The sequence below is a fragment of the Oncorhynchus kisutch genome, linkage group LG5 (assembly GCF_002021735.2).
Source record: "Oncorhynchus kisutch isolate 150728-3 linkage group LG5, Okis_V2, whole genome shotgun sequence".
Taxonomy (NCBI): Eukaryota; Metazoa; Chordata; class Actinopteri; order Salmoniformes; family Salmonidae; genus Oncorhynchus; species Oncorhynchus kisutch.
Genome location: NC_034178.2, coordinates 69514563 through 69534440, shown reverse-complemented (window position 1 = coordinate 69534440; position 19878 = coordinate 69514563).

Genomic DNA, 19878 nt, shown 5'->3' with positions numbered 1-19878 from the left:
ATCACATTGTTCCTCTGTCCAAATTACAACAGAAGTACCTGCTATTTTCTCTTACCTACTTACCAACCAAAATGTCAAGTGTCCCAGGTAGGTTGTAAATTCTGCGTCCCAAATAGCACCCTATCCCACTCTGGGCTCTGGTCAAAAGTAGTGCACTATATTAGGGGATAAGGGTGCCATTTGGGACTGACCCCAAGAGTCAGTTGAGTGTTTTAATGTGAAAATAGAGCTGTTACCCATTTCCCTTTTGTTTATCAAGCTCTCTATATATGCTACTTATGCCATTAGAAATATAATCTCTGAATGAACATGTTGTGGGAATGGACGAATAATGATTAGGCTAATCGTGTTCATAAACTCATGAGTGTATGCTGTTGTAATTATTGGGGTACATTCAGCCCTACAGGGAACATTAACATAATTGCGCTGTCTCGTCAACACAGTTTTAGGTTTTATGACAGTATTGAGTTTAGTCCGTGTATTAGGTGGCAGTGGCAGTCTGTGCCATTTAAGACGAGGAAGGACAATGTTTATTTTTTTCATGAGAATGGCCTTATTTCTATTACAGCATATTGGATGACTGTCATTCATATTCCATTCACCCAGTTCAATGTAACAGTGATTGGCTTAGGTTACTACATAATAGCTACTAACATTTTCTCTACGACCATCATGAGGTTGATACAACCTAACCTGTAAATGAAAGTTTACAACGTAGGTGCATGCACAGGTCGAGAGAGACATTTGAGTAATCAAGTTAAAAGACAGTGACACATTAAATACCTCCTTGCACACTCTTGCCTGCATCTAGCTCGTCTAGGCTGTAATCATTAGTCCAACCGGTTCAAACGATGGTTTCTATTGGACAAATTCAGGTATGTTTTTCTCCGTTCCGTTTCCTTCTGTTAAATGTTTTTTTTTTCTTCAACAGAATCGGTGGAATGTAAATACAGTTCACTTTCATAGCAGCCACATACAAACAGCATGATCACTTTGCTCTGATAATTCCTTCTCGCATCTATGCGTTCTCCTCCTCTGACATTTTCCCTTCAGTGCACAACACATCAGCTGTTGTCGACCAGGCAAAAAAAACTTTCCAAGCCAAACCTTAATACCATAACCGCTAACCGTTACACACAGCCTACGTCATTGTCACCTTATTAGCTAACGTCATACAGTCATACAGTTGAATTCGGAAGTTTCCATACACTTTGGTTGGAGTCATTAAAACTAATTTTCAAACCACAAATTTCATAACAAACTACAGTGTTGGCAAGTCGGTTAGGACATCTACTTTGTGCATTGACACAAGTCATTTTTCCAACTATTGTTTACAGACGTATTATTTCACTTATAATTCCCTGTATCACAATTCCAGTGGGTCAGAAGTTTACATACACTAAGTTGACTGTGCCTTTAAACAGCTTGGAGAATTCCAGAAAATTATGTCATGGCTTTAGAAGAACACCATCCCAACCGTGAAGCACGGGGGTGGCAGCATCATGTTGTAGGGGGGCTGCAGGAGGGACTGGTGCACTTCACAAAACAGTTGGCATCATGAGGGAGGACAATTACGTGGATATATTGAAGCAACATCTCAAGACATTAAAGCTTGGTCGCAAATGGGTCTTCCAAATGGACAATGACCCCAAGCATACTTCCAAAATTGTGGCACAATTGCTTAAGGACAACAAAGTCAAGGTATTGGAGTGGCCATCACAAAGCCCTGACCTCAATCCCATAGAACATTTGTGGGCAGAACTGAAAAAGCATGTACCAGCAAGGAGGCCTACAAACCTGACTCGGTTACACCAGTTCTGTCAGGAGGAATGGGACAAATTTCACCTAACTTATTGTGGGAAGCTTGTGGAAGGCTACCCAAAACATTTGACCCAAGTTAAACAACTTAAAGGCAATGCTACCACATACTAATTGATTGTATGTAAACCTCTGAACCACTGGGAATGTGATGAAAGAAATAAAAGCTTATATAAATGATTCTCTCTACTATTTTTCTTAAAATAAAGTGGTGATCCTAACTAACATAAGACAGGGAATTTTTACTAGGATTAAATGTCAGGAATTGTGAAAAATTGGAGTTTAAATGTATTTGGCTAATGTGTATGTAAACTTCCAACTTCAACTGTAGCTAGTCAATATAGCTACTAGAACTAACACGTTAGTGAACCCGCTACAATCATGCAGTACAGTGTAAATTCAGCAAGCAGTTTAGCAGTTACACCGTTGGGCCCCAGAGCCATTAAATTAATTAAACCAAAACCTTACCTTGACTTAGAAGAGTTCCAGTGTTGGAAAGTCATAGCCAAATTCACTGAGGAGGATGGTCCTCCCCTTCCCCCGCTGAGGAGCCACCACTGGTAGGTGTAGTAGGTGTATTTCATTCCTCTGTGTCTAGTCTGTCTCCATACTCATGGTTATGATATTGAGCTTTCCAAACCAACAGTTTATTGTTGCAGATGTTGTGTGTGTGTGTGTGTGTTTCTGTGTGTGTGTGTTATTTTTTGCCCAAACTACCCTGAGGGCATTGCAGCCCCCCGAAGTGAGTCTGTACTATAAAACCACAGCTTGGGATTGTCATGTCTCACTGATTACAATTGGCCACACCTGCTGTTTACGAAGCATGTGAAAAATAACATGCGATTTTATTATATGGAAGATCGCTAATAACATGTATTTTATAAATACACCATTATTTTCTTCTCCATTCTTTCTTGTGTGCTCATAAAAGAGGTTATATATATATATTATATACAGTATATACAGTGGGGCAAAACAGTATTTAGTCAGTCACCAATTGTGCAAGTTCTCCCACTTAAAAAGATGAGAGAGGCCTGTAATTTTCATCATAGGTACACTTAAACTATGACAAACAAAATGAGAAAAAAAAATCAAGAAAATCTCATTGTAGGATTCTTAATGAATTTATTTGCAAATTATGGTGGAAAATAAGTATTTGGTCACCTACAAACAAGCAAGATTTCTGGCTCTCACAGACCTGTAACTTCTTCTTTAAGAGGCTCCTCTGTCCTCCACTCGTTACCTGTATTAATGGCACCTATTTGAACTTGTTATTAGTATAAAAGACACCTGTCCACAACCGCAAACAGTCACACTCCAAACTCCACTATGGCCAAGACCAAAGAGCTGTCAAAGGGTTATAGACTACATGTTACTACTGAAAGACTACTGAAAGTGCACATGTGTATGTGTCATGTAACCATCCTCTGTGACATCACGCCCATTCGTTCTTGTGTTCTGGTTAAAGGGATACTTCAGGATTTTGGGGAATTAGGCCCTTTATCTATTTCCCCAGACGCAGATGAACTACATGGACCTAATTTTTATGTCTCTGCGTCCAGTATGAAAGAAGTTACGAGGTAGTCGCCAATGCTAACTAGCATTGGCACATTGACTGGAAGTCAATTACTAATGCTAGTCTACTAGCATGCTAGCACATACCCATAGACTTCCAGTCATTGCGCTAATGCTAGTTAGTCCATGTAGATCACTCATTAGAGAGTTAGTCCATGTCGATCACTCATTAGAGGGTCAGTGTTAGTCCATGTAGGTCATTCATTAGAGGGTTAGTCCATGTAGATCACTTATTAGAGTCAGTGTTAGTCCATGTAGATCACTCATTAGAGGGTCAGTGTTAGTCCATGTAGGTCATTCATTAGAGGATTAGTCCATGTAGGTCATTCATTAGAGGGTTAGTCCATGTAGATCACTCATTAGAGAGTTAGTTAGTCCATGTAGATCACTCCTCTCTCTCTCTCTCTCTCTATCTCATGCTCTCTGTCTCTCTGTCTCTCTCCTCTCATTTCAATTCAAGGGCTTTATTGGCATGGTAAACAAGTGTTAACATTGCCAAAGCAAGTGAGGTAGATAATATATAAAGTGAAATAAACAATAAAAATTAACAGTAAACATTACACATACAGAAGTTTCAAAACAATAAAGACATTACACATGTCATATTATATATATACAGTGTTTTAACAATGTACACATGGTTAAAGTACACAAGATAAAATAAATAAGCATAAATATGGGTTGTATTTACAATGGTGTTTGTTCTTCATTGGTTGCCCTTTTCTTGTGGCAACAGGTCACAAATCTTGCTGCTGTGATGGCACACTGTGGAATTTCACCCATTAGATATGGGAGTTTATCAAAATTAGATTTTTTTCTAATTCTTTGTGGATCTGTGTAATCTGAGGGAAATATGTCTCTCTAATATGGTCATACATTGGACAGGAGGTTGGGAAGTGCAGCTCAGTTTCCACCTCATTTTGTGGGCAGTGAGCACATAGCCTGTCTTCTCTTGAGAGCCAGGTCTGCCTACGGCGGCCTTTCTCAATAACAAGGCTATGGTCACTGAGTCTGTACATAGTCAAAGCTTTCCTTAAGTTTGGGTCAGTCACAGTGGTCAGGTATTCTGCCACTGTGTACTCTCTGTTTAGGGCAAAATAGCATTTCAGTTCGCTCAATTGTTTTGGTAAATGCTTTTCAATGTGTAAAGTAATTATCTTTTTGTTTTTTAATGATTTGGTTGGGTCTATTTCTGTTGCTGTTGTTGTCCTGGGGCTAGGAGGGGTCTATTTGTGATTGTGAACAGAGCCCCAGGACCAGCTTGCTTGGGGGGACTCTTCTCCATCTCTCTGTAGGTGATAGCTTTGTTATGGAAGGTTTGGGAATCGCTTCCTTTTAGGTGATTGTAGAATTTAACGGCTCTTTTCTGGATTTGGATAATTACCAGGTATCGGCCTAATTCTGCTCTGCATCCATTATTTGGTGTTTTACTTTGTACACAGAGGATGTTTTTTTGCAAAATTGATGTTTGTTCCATTTTGTGAATTCTTGGTTGGTGAGTGGACCCCGGATCTCACAATCGTAAAGGGGTATGGGTTCCATAACTGATTCAGGTATTCTTAGCCAGATCCTAATTGGGATATCGAATTGTATGTTATTTTTGTTGGCGTAGAAGGCCCTTCTTACCTTGTCTATCAGATCGTTCACCACCTTGTGGAAGTTACCTGTGGTGCTGATGTTTAGGCCGAGGTAGGTATAGTTTTTTGTGTGCTCTAGGGCAGTGGTTCCCAAACTTGTTATAGTCCCGTACCCCTTCAAACATTCAACCTACAGCTGCGTACCCCCTCTAGCACCAAGGGCAGCGCACTCTCAAATGTTGTTTTTTGCCATCATTGTAAGCCTGCCACACACACACTATACAATACATTTATTGAACATAAGAATGAGTGTGAGTTTTTGTCACAACCCGGTTATGGGAAGTGATAAAGAGTTCTTATAGGACCAGGGCACAAATAATAATATAATAATACATCATTTTGCTCTTTATTTAGCCATCTTACATTTAAAACTCAATTTGTTCATCGTAAATTGTGAATAACTCACCACAGGTTAATGAGAAGGGTGTGCTTGAAAGGATGCACATAACTCTGCAATGTTGGCTTGTACTGGAGAGAATCTCAGTCTTAAATAATTTCCCACACAGTCTGTGCATGTATTTAGTTTTCATGCTTGTGAGGGCCTAGAATCCACTCATAGGGACGTGGTTGCAAAGGGCATCAGTGTCTTAACAGCACAATTTGCCAAGGCATGATTTTTTATTTATTTAACTAGGCAAGTCAGTTAAGAACAAATTCTTATTTACAATGGTGGCCTAGGAACAGTGGGTTAACTACAATTTTCAGGGGCAGAGCGACATATTTGTACCTTGTCAGCCCACGGATTCGATCTAGCAACCTTTCGGTTACTGGCCCAACGTTCTAACCACTATGCTACCTGCCGATACTCTTAAGTGCAGCCCAATCCAGAAATCTGGCAGGGGCTTCTGATTAAATTCAATTTTCACAGAACCGCTTGTGGCAATTTCAATGAGGCTCTCTTGTTCAGATATCGATAAGTGGACTGGAGGCAGGGCATGAAAGGGATAATGACTCCAATTGTTTATGTCGTCCTTTTCAGGAAAGTACCTGCGTAATTGCGCACCCAACTCACTCAGGTGCTTCGCTATATCACATTTGACATTGTCCTTAAGCTTGAGTTCATTAGCACACAAACAATCATTCAATGATGGAAAGACCTGTGTGTTATCCTTGTTAATGCTGACAGAGACGAGCTCCAACTTCTTAATCATAGCCTCAATTTTGTTCCGCACATTGAATATAGTTGCAGAGAGACCCTGTAATCCTAGATTCAGATCATTCAGGAGAGAATAAACATCACCCAGATAGGCCAGAAAGTGTGAGAAACTCGTCATCATACAAGCGGTCAGACAAGTGAAAATTATGGTCAGTAAAGAAAACTTTAAGCTCGTCTCTCAATTTAAAAAAACGTTCAATACTTTGCCCCTTGATAACCAGTACACTTCTGTATGTTGTAAAAGCGTTAAATGGTTGCTGCTCATATCATTGCATAGTGCAGAAAATGCACAAGAGGTCAGGCCTTGCAAAGTTAACCATTTTCACTGTAGTGTCCAAAACGTCTTTCAAACTGTCAGGCATTCCTTTGGCAGCAAGAGCCTCTCGGTTGATGCTGCAGTGTACCCAAGAGCCTCTCGGTTGATGCTGCAGTGTACCCAAGAGCCTCTCGGTTGATGCTGCAGTGTACCCAAGAGCCTTTCGGTGGATGCTGCAGTGTACCCAAGAGCCTCTCGTGGATACTGCAGTGTACCCAAGAGCCTCTCGGTGGATGCTGCAGTGTACACAAGAGCCTCTCGGTGGATGCTGCAGTGTACCCAAGAGCCTTTCGGTGGATGCTGCAGTGTACCCAAGAGCCTCTCGGTGGATGCTGCAGTGTACCCAAGAGCCTCTCGGTGGATGCTGCAGTGTACCCAAGAGACTCTCGGTGGATGCTGCAGTGTACCCAAGAGCCTCTCGGTCGATGCTGCAGTGTACCCAAATGTTGTCGGGAGCAACTGCTTGCACACGCGTTACCACTCCACTATGTCTCCCTGTCATGGCTTTTGCTCCATCATTACAGATACCAACACATCTTGATTACCAAAGTCCATTTGATGTCACAAAGCTGTCTAGTACTTAAAAAAATCCTGTCCTGGTTTCCAGTGGTTTGTATAATTCACTGGCTTGTATGCAAAGCAGTAATTGTTTCAAAACATCTCCTGCCATGTCACTGATGCGTTGTGAAACAGTGTTGTTTGATGAAGGAATTGTTTGTATATATTTGTTGTGCCTTCCCACCCAGCATTGTCCCAATAAATGGACTGATTGAAAATGTGAAGAATAAAAAATAAAAATAAATGTAAAATGGGAATCCCATTTCCATTTGGAGTACTCCCGACGCATTGTGCGTACCCCAGTTTGGGAATTCCTGCTCTAGGGAAATGGTGTCTAGATGGAATTTGTATTTGTGGTCCTGGCAACGGGACCTTTTTGGAACACCATTATTTTGGTCTTACTGAGATTTACTGTCAGAATCTTTGCAGAAGATCTAGGTGCTGCTGTAGGCCCTCCTTGTTAGGGGACAGAAGCACCAGTTCATCAGCAAACAGTAGACATTTGACTTCAGATTCTAGTAGAGTGAGGCCGGGTGCTGCAGACTGTTCTAGTGCCCTCGCCAACTTGTTGAGATATACCATAGGTTTAAGATGGTAGGGCTTAAGCTGCACACTTGTTGTTTGTGGATTATTATCATATCGTATGTTTTTCCCCCAACACCACTTTCCATCAGTTTGTATAGCAGACCTTCATGCCAAATTGAGTCAAAAACTTTTTTGAAATCAACAAAGCATGAGAAGACCTAGCCCTTTGTTTTGGTTTGTTTGTATGTCAATTAGGGTATGCAGCGTGAATACGTAGTCTGTTGTACAGTAATTTGGTAGACAATTTGACCTTTGCTCAGTACATTGTTTCCCCTGAGGAAACGTACAAGTCTGCTATTAATCATAATGTAGAGGATTTTGCAAGGTTGCTGTTGACGCATATTCCACGGTAGTTATTGGGGTCAAATTTGTCTCCACTTTTGTGGATTGGGGTGATCAGTCCTTGGTTCCAAATATTGGCGAAGATGCCAGAGCTGAGGATAATGTTCAAGAGTTTAACTATAGCCAATTGGAATTTGTGGTATGTATATTTTATCATGTCATTGAGGATACCATCAACCCCACAGTCCTTTTTGGGTTGGCTGGTTTGTATTTTGTCCTATAGTTCAATTCAATGTAATTGGATAATCCAGTGGGTTTTGGTTGTCTTCAATAGCTGATTCTAAGATTTATAATGAATCATGTTTCTGTTTTTGCCATTTGTTCTTTGTTATAGATGGATTCTATGGATTCTATGGATTCTATGGATTCTATGGATTCTATGGATTCTATGGATTCTATGGATTCTATAGATTCTATGGATTCTATAGATTCTATAGATTCTATGGATTCTATGGATTCTATGGATTCTATGGATTCTATGGATTCTATGGATTCTTCATTTACATTGAGCTGATTTCTGACGTGCTGTTCCTTTTTCCATAGTGTACTTCTGTATTGTTTTAGTGAAGGTGTATACTCAGGTTTTCTGGGTCTCTATGTTTTTTGGTTGGATAGGTTTCTCAATTTATTTCTTAGGTTTTTGCATTTGTCATTGTTTTCAATTTTCTTAGGTTGTCTGTTTGACATTTTTTAGATTTGGTCGGGAAGCTGAACGTTTAAATATACTGTTAAGGCATTCTACTGACAAGTTACACCTTTATTACAATGAAACGTTTTTTTTCCAGGAAGTTGTCTTAAAACAATTGAATTTGTTGTTGCCTTATAGTGTTTTTTGGTAGGTTTCTACACTACTTTCTATCCATCTATAGCATTACTTAATATTGTTCAGTTCCTTTGGATTTGATGCCTCTCTCTTGTTTGTTTGATCTTAATGATTACTTTCTAAATATGACCTATGTATTTCCTGACCTACTGCTGAAATAAACCTGAATAAGAGCAGCATCACTATTCCTGTTATCTTGTAGTCATGACTCATGGGATCTATAAACCTGAATAAGAGCAGCATCACTATTCCTGTTATCTTGTAGTCATGACTCATGGGATCTATAAACCTGAATAAGAGCAGCATCACTATTCCTGTTATCTTGTAGTCATGACTCATGGGTTCTATAAACCTGAATAAGAGCAGCATCACTATTCCTGTTATCTTGTAGTCATGACTCATGGGATCTATAAACCTGAATAAGAGCAGCATCACTATTCCTGTTATCTTGTAGTCATGACTCATGGGATCTATAAACCTGAATAAGAGCAGCATCACTATTCCTGTTATCTTGTAGTCATGACTCATGGGATCTATAAACCTGAATAAGAGCCGCATCACTATTCCTGTTCTGTAGTATTAGTGTAGTAGCATTGGTAATGTGGTAGTGGGATATACCACAATGACTGAAGCTAGACAACTAGCCCAGCTAGACATTAGATACGATGACAGCAGAAAAATCTTCTCTCTTTTTCTCTCTCTCTCTCTGTCCTTTCTCTCACTTGCTCTTTCTCTTTCTCTCGCTGCAGTCCTTCGTGCTGTATTTAGCCTAACAAACACTTTATTCTCTCCTAGGACCTAGGTAGGTACAACCGTGCCAGACTATATAAGTGCTGAGAATAATCCAGCCCTCTGATTCACAGTAGAACCAATTATGTTCCATTTAACTAACTGCCTATATGTAAGTAAACTGTAGATGGGTATCTCTCCATGGCCCACGTTTTCCGTGCTGTAAATATATGACTGACTGGACTGATGGAGAAGATGATGGGATTCCTATGTATTCAGTTAGGTCTGTTAGCAAGCCTGTCTTTGATTGCTGAATCCCTCTGTTGGCTAGGAAAATGTAAGGTTTTAGCAGATGTTATTGCTGGTGTAGCAAAATTCTTGTTTTCCTAGCTCCAACAGTGCAGTAATATCTAACAATACACAACAATACACACACATTTAAAAGTAAAAGAATGGATTTAAGAAATGTATAAATATTAGGACGAGCAATGTCTGAGTATTTACAGTACCAGCCAAAAGTTTGGGCACACCTTCTCATTCAAAGGTTTTCCTTTATTTTGACATTTTTCTACATTGTAAAATAATAGTGAAGACATCAAAACGATGAAATAACACATCCCCTATACACTTCCTGATGAACTCAGTCACTGTGTCAGTGTATAAGTCTATGTTATTCTCAGAGGCAACCCAGAACATATCCCAGTCCGCGTGATCAAAACAATCTTAAAGCATGGATTCCGATTGGTCAGACCAGTGTTAAACAGAACTTAGTATGGGTACTTCCTGTTGTAGTTTCGGCCTATAGGAAAGGAGGAGCAGAATGTAGTCTTTATCTGATTTGCCGAAGGGAAAGCCGGAGGAGGGACTTGTAGCCATGCCGGAAAGGAGAATATCGGTGGTTGAGAGTTTTTGAAGCGCGAGTACTACAGGCAATGTGTTGATAGAAGTTTGGTAGCAGGTTTCCTCAGATTTGCTTTCTTTGTTAAAGTCTCCAGCAACTATACTGTAAATGAGGCCTTTGTGCTTCTGTGTGTGCGTTTGTGCCTTTGTGTGTGTGTGTGCATTTATGCCTTTGTTTGTGTGTGTGTTTGTGCCTTTGTGTGTGTGTGTGTGAGCCCTGTCTGCTGTGTTCAGCAGTGTTGTTGTAAACAGTGAGGGCTACATACAGGCCAGGGCCTTAGAGACAGGATCCTGGGGACCCTTACCGCTGGCTTAGAACTACAGTCTTCAGTCTACAGTGCTACGGACATCTACCCAAGACCTTTAGTCCCAGAGCTGTAGTCACCAGTCCACTGGGATGCCGAGACCTCCACTCCCATGTTCACTGGGCCTTACGATCCTGACCCAATGTTACTTTATTTTTACAAGGCTACCCAAACGTCCACTGCAGACCTAAATAGTTACTTTGAATGTAATGCAGAATTTCAATTCTGGTCTGACACTTAGACTTCTAGACCCAGAGATACGGTCCCTTGTGGACTGGTGTTACTACACTATTGCTCTAATAGCCCCCCGGAGAGTGAACAGTACTCAGAATAAAGAGTGTGCATTTATGGTGTGTGTATAGAAGAAATTATACATTATACAGTATATATACAAAAGTATGTGGACACCCCTTCAAATGAGTGGATTTGGATATTTCAGCCACACCCGTTGCTGACATGTGTATAAAATCGAACACACCGCCATGCAATCTCCATAGACGAACATTGGCAGTAGAATGGCCTCACTGAAAAGTCTCAGGGACTTTCAACGTGGCACCGTCATAGCATGCTACCTTTCCAAGTCAGTATGTCAAATTTCTGCCCTGCTAGAGCTGCCCCGCTCAACTGAAAGTGCTGTTATTGTGAAGTGGAAACGTCTAGAAGCAACAACGGCTCAGCCGTGAAGTGGTAGGCCACAGAAGAATGGGGCCACCGGGAGCTGAAGCGCGTAAAAATCGTCTGTCCTTGGTTGCATCACTCACTACCGAGTTCCAAAATGCCTTTTGAAGTGTAACGGATGTGAAACGGCTAGCTAGTTAGCGGTGGTGCTGGTGTAATGGATGTGAAACGGCTAGCTTAGTTAGCAGTGGTGCTGGTGTAACGGATGTGAAACGGCTAGCTTAGTTAGCGGTGGTGCTGGTGTAACGGATGTGAAACGGCTAGCTTAGTTAGCGGTGGTGCTGGTGTAACGGATGTGAAACGGCTAGCTTAGTTAGCGGTGGTGCTGGTGTAACGGATGTGAAACGGCTAGCTTAGTTAGCGGTGGTGCTGGTGTAACGGATGTGAAACGGCTAGCTTAGTTAGCGGTGGTGCTGGTGTAACGGATGTGAAACGGCTAGCTTAGTTAGCGGTGGTGCTGGTATAACGGATGTGAAACGGCTAGCTTAGTTAGCGGTGGTGCTGGTGTAACGGATGTGAAACGGCTAGCTTAGTTAGCGGTGGTGCTGGTGTAACGGATGTGAAACGGCTAGCTTAGTTAGCGGTGGTCTGCGCTAAATAGCGTTTCAGTCGGTGACGTCACTTGCTCTGAGACCTTGAAGTAGTAGTTCCCCTTGCTCTGCAATGGCCGAGGCTTTTGTGGAGCGATGGGTAACGATGCTTCGTGGGTGACTGTTGTTGATGTGTACAGAGGGTGTCGTGGAAATTTCCTTAATTACCAACTGATGAGAGAGCAAATCACACACGAGTCAGAGTTATTCTTAATCTTCACCTTTAATAATAATTAAGCTTTTGCAATAGCATTTTGACTTTCAACAGTTCAGTATCTCTAATGAAAAGTTGAGAGTGCCCAACATAATGGCAAATGGGATCCTTTATAGCAAAGATCCACCCCCCCTAGACGACATGACAAACCACAGGTCTTAGGAACTTACACAGGGAAAACTTTACTTCAGAGGAATATCCCCTAGTCAGACAGAGTGGGCTATAAATTATCCTTCAGTTTGGTCTCCTAAACAAAGCTCTTATCTCGTCCTTGGTACAAAATGGTACCAAGACATTACCCCCACCCTATGATATATATCAAATTGTCATTTAGATACAACCAATTCTAAATACAACCAATCCTGGACAAACTCACGGAGAGGAGAGTGGGGCTATAGGTCAAGATAGGAACAACAAAAGAGGGAACATAGAATGATTCCAGACACTGCCATCCTCCTCTCCCCGATGGGAAAAGTAGGGAGTGACTGGCACACAGACACAGTGGAGCAAAAGAGCAAAAGATATGTTTACACATGATGACACCTTGACCTCTCCCCTCTCTACGGCCCATGCAACTTAGTCTTGACATAGAACAGATAACTGCCAATGGCCACCACTATAGTACAACAAAATACATTCTTATGAGAAATAACTCATAAGCATATGATGAATATAAAACATCTTATCTATGTTACCCACCAATTCTGATTATTCCCCAACAAGGGTCCCTGGTTCGCGCCCGGGTATGGGCGTGGGGACGGTTTAAAGTTATACTGTTACAGAAGCAACATCAGCACAAGAACTGTTCGTCAGGTGCTTCATGAAATGGGTTTCCATGGCCGAGCAGCCGCACACAAGCCTAAGGTCACCATGCACAATGCCAAGCGTCAGCTGGAGTGGTGTAAAGCTCGCCGCCATTGGACTGGAGCAGTGGACACAGGTTTTCTGGAGTGATGAATCAACCTTCACCATCTGGCAGGCCGACGGACAAATCTGTGTTTGGCGGATGCCAGGAAAACGCTACCTGCCCCAATGCATAGTGACAACTGTAAAGTTTGGTGGATGAGGATTAATGGTCTGGGGCTGTTTATCATGGTTCAGACCCCTTCGTTCCAGTGAAGGGAAATCTTAACGCTACAGCTTACAATGACATTCTAAACCGGGGCTCTCCATCCCTGTTTCCTGGAGAGCTACCATCCTGTAGGTTTTCACTCCAACCCTAATCTAGCCCCCCTGATTGTAATAATTAGCTGGTTGATAAGCTGAACCAGGTTAGTTACAACTGGGGTTGGAGCAAAAAACCTACAGGTTAGCTCTCCAGGAACAGGGTTTGACACCCCTGTTTTAAACGATTCTGTGCTTCCAACTTGGGAAGTTTGGGGATGGCCCCTTTCCCTGTTTTAGCATGAAAATGCCCCCGTGCACAAAGCGAGATCCAGCAGGTGTCCACATATTTTTGGTAATTTAGTGTATTTTACCTGCATTTTTATCGATTTCTCTAGTCCCATAACATAATAAGTTGAATCTTTTTTGAACTGTGATGTGTTTTTTTTTAGACAGAACTTCTGTAATCTCAAGTGCCTGACTCATAGCTACTGCTAGTGGTTGACTAGCTGGTGTTGAACGATACCAAGACCAAACATATCTTACTGTGCTGCTATTTGTCCACGCAGGAAAATAAACAATGAACACCGGCAACAGCAAAAACCAATCGTTTTCTGTCTGTGTTCTAGCTGTTCTCAGGTGGCAGAGTGGAGTGGTAGGCTAGCGTTAAGACAAATGTCCACAGCCACTCGTGCGTGTGTGTGTGTGTGTGTGTGTGTGTGTGTGTGTGTGTGTGTGTGTGTGTGTGTGTGTGTGTGTGTCTGCGCAGCCACACATCAGCAGGTCCAATGACAGTGCCTGTCAGACATGGACAATAAAGATCTCTGTCGGTTGGATTTATAGACAGAGGTTTTTCTCCTCTCAGGGTGAAGCTTAGGACCTGTCAGCCTGACTAACAGCCTGCTGTTAACCCTCCTGTATAGGCTACTACACCCTCCTGCATCCGGCTGCAGTGGTAATATCGACACCCTCCTGCATCCGGCTGCAGTGGTAATATCGACACCCTCCTGCATCCGGCTGCAGTGGTAATATCGACACCCTCCTGCATCTGGCTGCAGTGGTAATATCGACACCCTCCTGCATACGGCTGCAGTGGTAATATCGACACCCTCCTGCATCTGGCTGCAGTGGTAATATCGACACCCTCCTGCATCTGGCTGCAGTGGTTATATCGACACCCTCCTGCATCTGACTGCAGTGGTAATATCGACACCCTCCTGCATCTAGCTGCAGTGGTAATATCGACACCCTCCTGCATCCGGCTGCAGTGGTAATATCGACACCCTCCTGCATCTGACTGCAGTGGTAATATCGACACCCTCCTGCATCCGGCTGCAGTGGTAATATCGACACCCTCCTGCATCTGGCTGCAGTGGTAATATCGACACCCTCCTGCATCTGGCTGCAGTGGTAATATCGACACCCTCCTGCATCTGGCTGCAGTGGTTATATCGACACCCTCCTGCATCTGGCTGCAGTGGTTATATCGACACCCTCCTGCATCCGACTGCAGTGGTAATATCGACACCCTCCTGTATCTAGCTGCAGTGGTAATATCGACACCCTCCTGCATCTGGCTGCAGTGGTAATATCGACCCCCTCCTCAATCCGGCTGCAGTGGTAACATCGTCCGTCAGATGCAGGAGGGTGTCGATATTACCACTGCAGCCGTATTCATTAGGTATAGTCTAGTTGTATTCATTCGTTATTAATGTTATTAATGTTATTATCCTGTTCTTAATGTTCTAATGCCGTTATTAATGTTATTATCCTGTTCCTAATGTTCTAATGCTGTTATTACTGTTATTATCCTGTTCTTAATGTTCTAATGCTGTTATTAATGTTATTATCCTGTTCTTAATGCTCTAATGCTGTTATTAATGTTATTATCCTGTTCTTAATGTTCTAATGCCGTTATTAATGTTATTATCCTGTTCTTAATGTTCTAATGCTGTTATTAATGTTATTAATGTTATTATCCTGTTCTTAATGTTCTAATGCTGTTATTAATGTTATTAATGTTATTATCCTGATCCTAATGTTCTAATGCTGTTATTAATGTTATTATCCTGTTCTTAATGTTCTAATGCTGTTATTAATGTTATTATCCTGTTCTTAATGTTCTAATGCCGTTATTAATGTTATTAATGTTATTAATGTTATTATCCTGTTCTTAATGTTCTAATGCCGTTATTAATGTTATTAATGTTATTATCCTGTTCTTAATGTTCTAATGCCGTTATTAATGTTATTATCCTGTTCTTAATGTTCTAATGCTGTTATTAATGTTATTAATGTTATTATCCTGTTCTTAATGTTCTAATGCCGTTATTAATGTTATTATCCTGTTCTTAATGTTCTAATGCTGTTATTAATGTTATTAATGTTATTATCCTGTTCTTAATGTTCTAATGCTGTTATTAATGTTATTATCCTGTTCCTAATGTTCTAATGCTGTTATTAATGTTATTAATGTTATTATCCTGTTCTTAATGTTCTAATGCTGTTATTAATGTTATTAATGTTATTATCCTGTTCTTAATGTTCTAATGCTGTTATTAATGTTATTATCCTGTTCCTAATGTTCTAATGCTGTTATTAATGTTATTAATGTTATTATCCTGTTCTTAATGTTCTAATGCTGTTATTAATGTTATTAATGTTATTATCCTGTTCTTAATGTTCTAATGCTGTTATTAATGTTATTATCCTGTTCTTAATGTTCTAATGCTGTTATTAATGTTATTATCCTGTTCCTAATGTTATTATCCTGTTCTTAATGTTCTAATGCCGTTATTAATGTTATTATCCTGTTCTTAATGTTCTAATGCTGTTATTAATTGTATTAATGTTATTAATGTTATTAATGTTATTATCCTGTTCTTAATGTTCTAATGCTGTTATTAATGTTATTATCCTGTTCCTAATGTTCTAATGCTGTTATTAATGTTATTATCCTGTTCTTAATGTTCTAATGCTGTTATTAATGTTATTATCCTGTTCTTAATGTTCTAATGCTGTTATTAATGTTATTATCCTGTTCTTAATGTTCTAATGCCGTTATTAATGTTATTATCCTGTTCTTAATGTTCTAATGCTGTTATTAATGTTATTATCCTGTTCTTAATGTTCTAATGCTGTTATTAATGTTATTATCCTGTTCCTAATGTTCTAATGCTGTTATTAATGTTATTAATGTTATTATCCTGTTCTTAATGTTCTAATGCTGTTATTAATGTTATTAATGTTATTATCCTGTTCTTAATGTTCTAATGCTGTTATTAATGTTATTATCCTGTTCCTAATGTTCTAATGCTGTTATTAATGTTATTAATGTTATTATCCTGTTCTTAATGTTCTAATGCTGTTATTAATGTTATTAATGTTATTATCCTGTTCTTAATGTTCTAATGCCGTTATTAATGTTATTATCCTGTTCTTAATGTTCTAATGCTGTTATTAATGTTATTATCCTGTTCCTAATGTTCTAATGCTGTTATTAATGTTATTATCCTGTTCTTAATGTTCTAATGCCATTATTAATGTTATTATCCTGTTCTTAATGTTCTAATGCTGTTATTAATGTTATTAATGTTATTATCCTGTTCTTAATGTTCTAATGCTGTTATTAATGTTATTATCCTGTTCCTAATGTTCTAATGCTGTTATTAATGTTATTAATGTTATTATCCTGTTCTTAATGTTCTAATGCTGTTATTAATGTTATTATCCTGTTCTTAATGTTCTAATGCTGTTATTAATGTTATTATCCTGTTCTTAATGTTCTAATGCTGTTATTAATGTTATTATCCTGTTCTTAATGTTCTAATGCTGTTATTAATGTTATTAATGTTATTATCCTGTTCTTAATGTTCTAATGCTGTTATTAATGTTATTATCCTGTTCTTAATGTTCTAATGCTGTTATTAATGTTATTAATGTTATTATCCTGTTCTTAATGTTCTAATGCCGTTATTAATGTTATTATCCTGTTCTTAATGTTCTAATGCTGTTATTAATGTTATTATCCTGTTCTTAATGTTCTAATGCTGTTATTAATGTTATTAATGTTATTATCCTGTTCTTAATGTTCTAATGCTGTTATTAATGTTATTAATGTTATTATCCTGTTCTTAATGTTCTAATGCTGTTATTAATGTTATTAATGTTATTATCCTGTTCTTAATGTTCTAATGCTGTTATTAATGTTATTAATGTTATTATCCTGTTCTTAATGTTCTAATGCCATTATTAATGTTATTATCCTGTTCTTAATGTTCTAATGCTGTTATTAATGTTATTATCCTGTTCCTAATGTTCTAATGCCGTTATTAATGTTATTATCCTGTTCTTAATGTTCTAATGCTGTTATTAATGTTATTATCCTGTTCTTAATGTTCTAATGCTGTTATTAATGTTATTAATGTTATTATCCTGTTCTTAATGTTCTAATGCCGTTATTAATGTTATTATCCTGTTCTTAATGTTCTAATGCTGTTATTAATGTTATTAATGTTATTATCCTGTTCTTAATGTTCTAATGCTGTTATTAATGTTATTAATGTTATTATCCTGTTCCTAATGTTCTAATGCTGTTATTAATGTTATTAATGTTATTATCCTGTTCTTAATGTTCTAATGCCGTTATTAATGTTATTATCCTGTTCTTAATGCTCTAATGCTGTTATTAATGTTATTATCCTGTTCTTAATGTTCTAATGCTGTTATTACTGTTATTATCCTGTTCTTAATGTTCTAATGCCGTTATTAATGTTATTATCCTGTTCTTAATGTTCTAATGCTGTTATTAATGTTATTAATGTTATTATCCTGTTCTTAATGTTCTAATGCTGTTATTAATGTTATTATCCTGTTCTTAATGTTCTAATGCTGTTATTAATGTTATTAATGTTATTATCCTGTTCTTAATGTTCTAATGCTGTTATTAATGTTATTAATGTTATTATCCTGTTCTTAATGTTCTAATGCTGTTATTAATGTTATTATCCTGTTCTTAATGTTCTAATGCTGTTATTAATGTTATTATCCTGTTCTTAATGTTCTAATGCCGTTATTAATGTTGTTAATGTTATTATGTTATTATGCTGTTCTTCCACTATTGTGCTTTTGTGGCTGTGATAAGTTGAGATCAATGGCTGGGAACACACATACTGTATACACAAATAACTGTATACAAATAACAAATAACTGTATACATACTGAATACACAAATGTACACACATACCGTGGTGTGTGTACAGAGCATCTGTTTGTTTCCCAACACGTGGCCAAATGCTGTATTTCCTTAATTTGTTCAAATGAAGACCTATTTACAGCAATATTACTGCACTACATGGCCAGAAGTATGTGGACACCTTTTCAAATGAGTGGATTCTGCTTTTTCAGCCACATCCATTGCTGCCAGGTGTATAAAATTGTGCACACCGCCATGCAATCTCCATAGACAAACATTGGCAGTAGAATGGCCTTATTGAAAATCTCAGTAACTTTCAACGTGGTACCATAAAAGGATGCCACCTTTCCAACGAGTCAATTCATCACATTTTTTGCCCTGCTAGTGCTGTTATTGTGAAGTGGAAACGACTAGGAGCAACAACGGCTCAGCCGCAAAGTGGTAGACCACACAAGCTCACAGAACTGGACCACACAGTGCTGAAGTGCGTAGCGTGTAAAAATCCTCTGTCCTCGGGTTGTAACACTCACTACCGAGTTCCAAACTACCTCTAGAAGCAACGTCAGTACAAGAACTGTTCGTTGGGAGCTGCTTTCCATCGCCGAGCAGCCTCACACAAGCCTAAGATCACCATGCACAATGCCAAGCGTGGTCTGGAGTGGTGTAAAGCTCGCCGCCATTGTACTCTGGAGCAGTGGAAACGCGTTCTCTGGCGTGATGAATCACGCTTCACGATCTGACGGACGAATCTGGGTTTGGCAGATGCCAGGACTACGCTACCTGTCCCAATGTATATTGCCAACTGTAAAGTTTGGTGGAGGAGGAATAATGGTCTGGGGATGTTTTTCATGGTTCGGTCTAAGCCCCTTAGTTCCAGTGAAGGGCAATCTTAATGCTACAGCATACAATGACATTCTAGACAATTCTGTGCTTCTCACTTTTTGGCTACTGTTTGGGGAATGCTCTTTTGTGTTCCAGCATCACAATGCCCCCGTGCTCAAAGCGAGGTCTATACCTCAACCCCATCAAACACCTTTGGGATGAATTGGAATGCCGACCGAGAGCCAAGCCCGACCTCACTAATGCTCTTGTGGCTGAATGGAAGCAAGTCCACGCAGCAATGTTCCAACATCTAGTGGAAAGCCTTCCCAGAAGAGTGGTGGTTGTTATAGCAACAAAGGGGGGACCAACTCCATATTAATGTCCCTGATTTTTGGAATGAGATGTTCGACAAGCAGGTGTCCACATACTTTTGGTCATGTAGTGTATTTCTGTTGAGACTGGGCTGTCAGTGTTGATGGTTTATTTCAAGCCCTTTTGATGTCCTCCCTGGATCCATCCTCATCTATGAGTG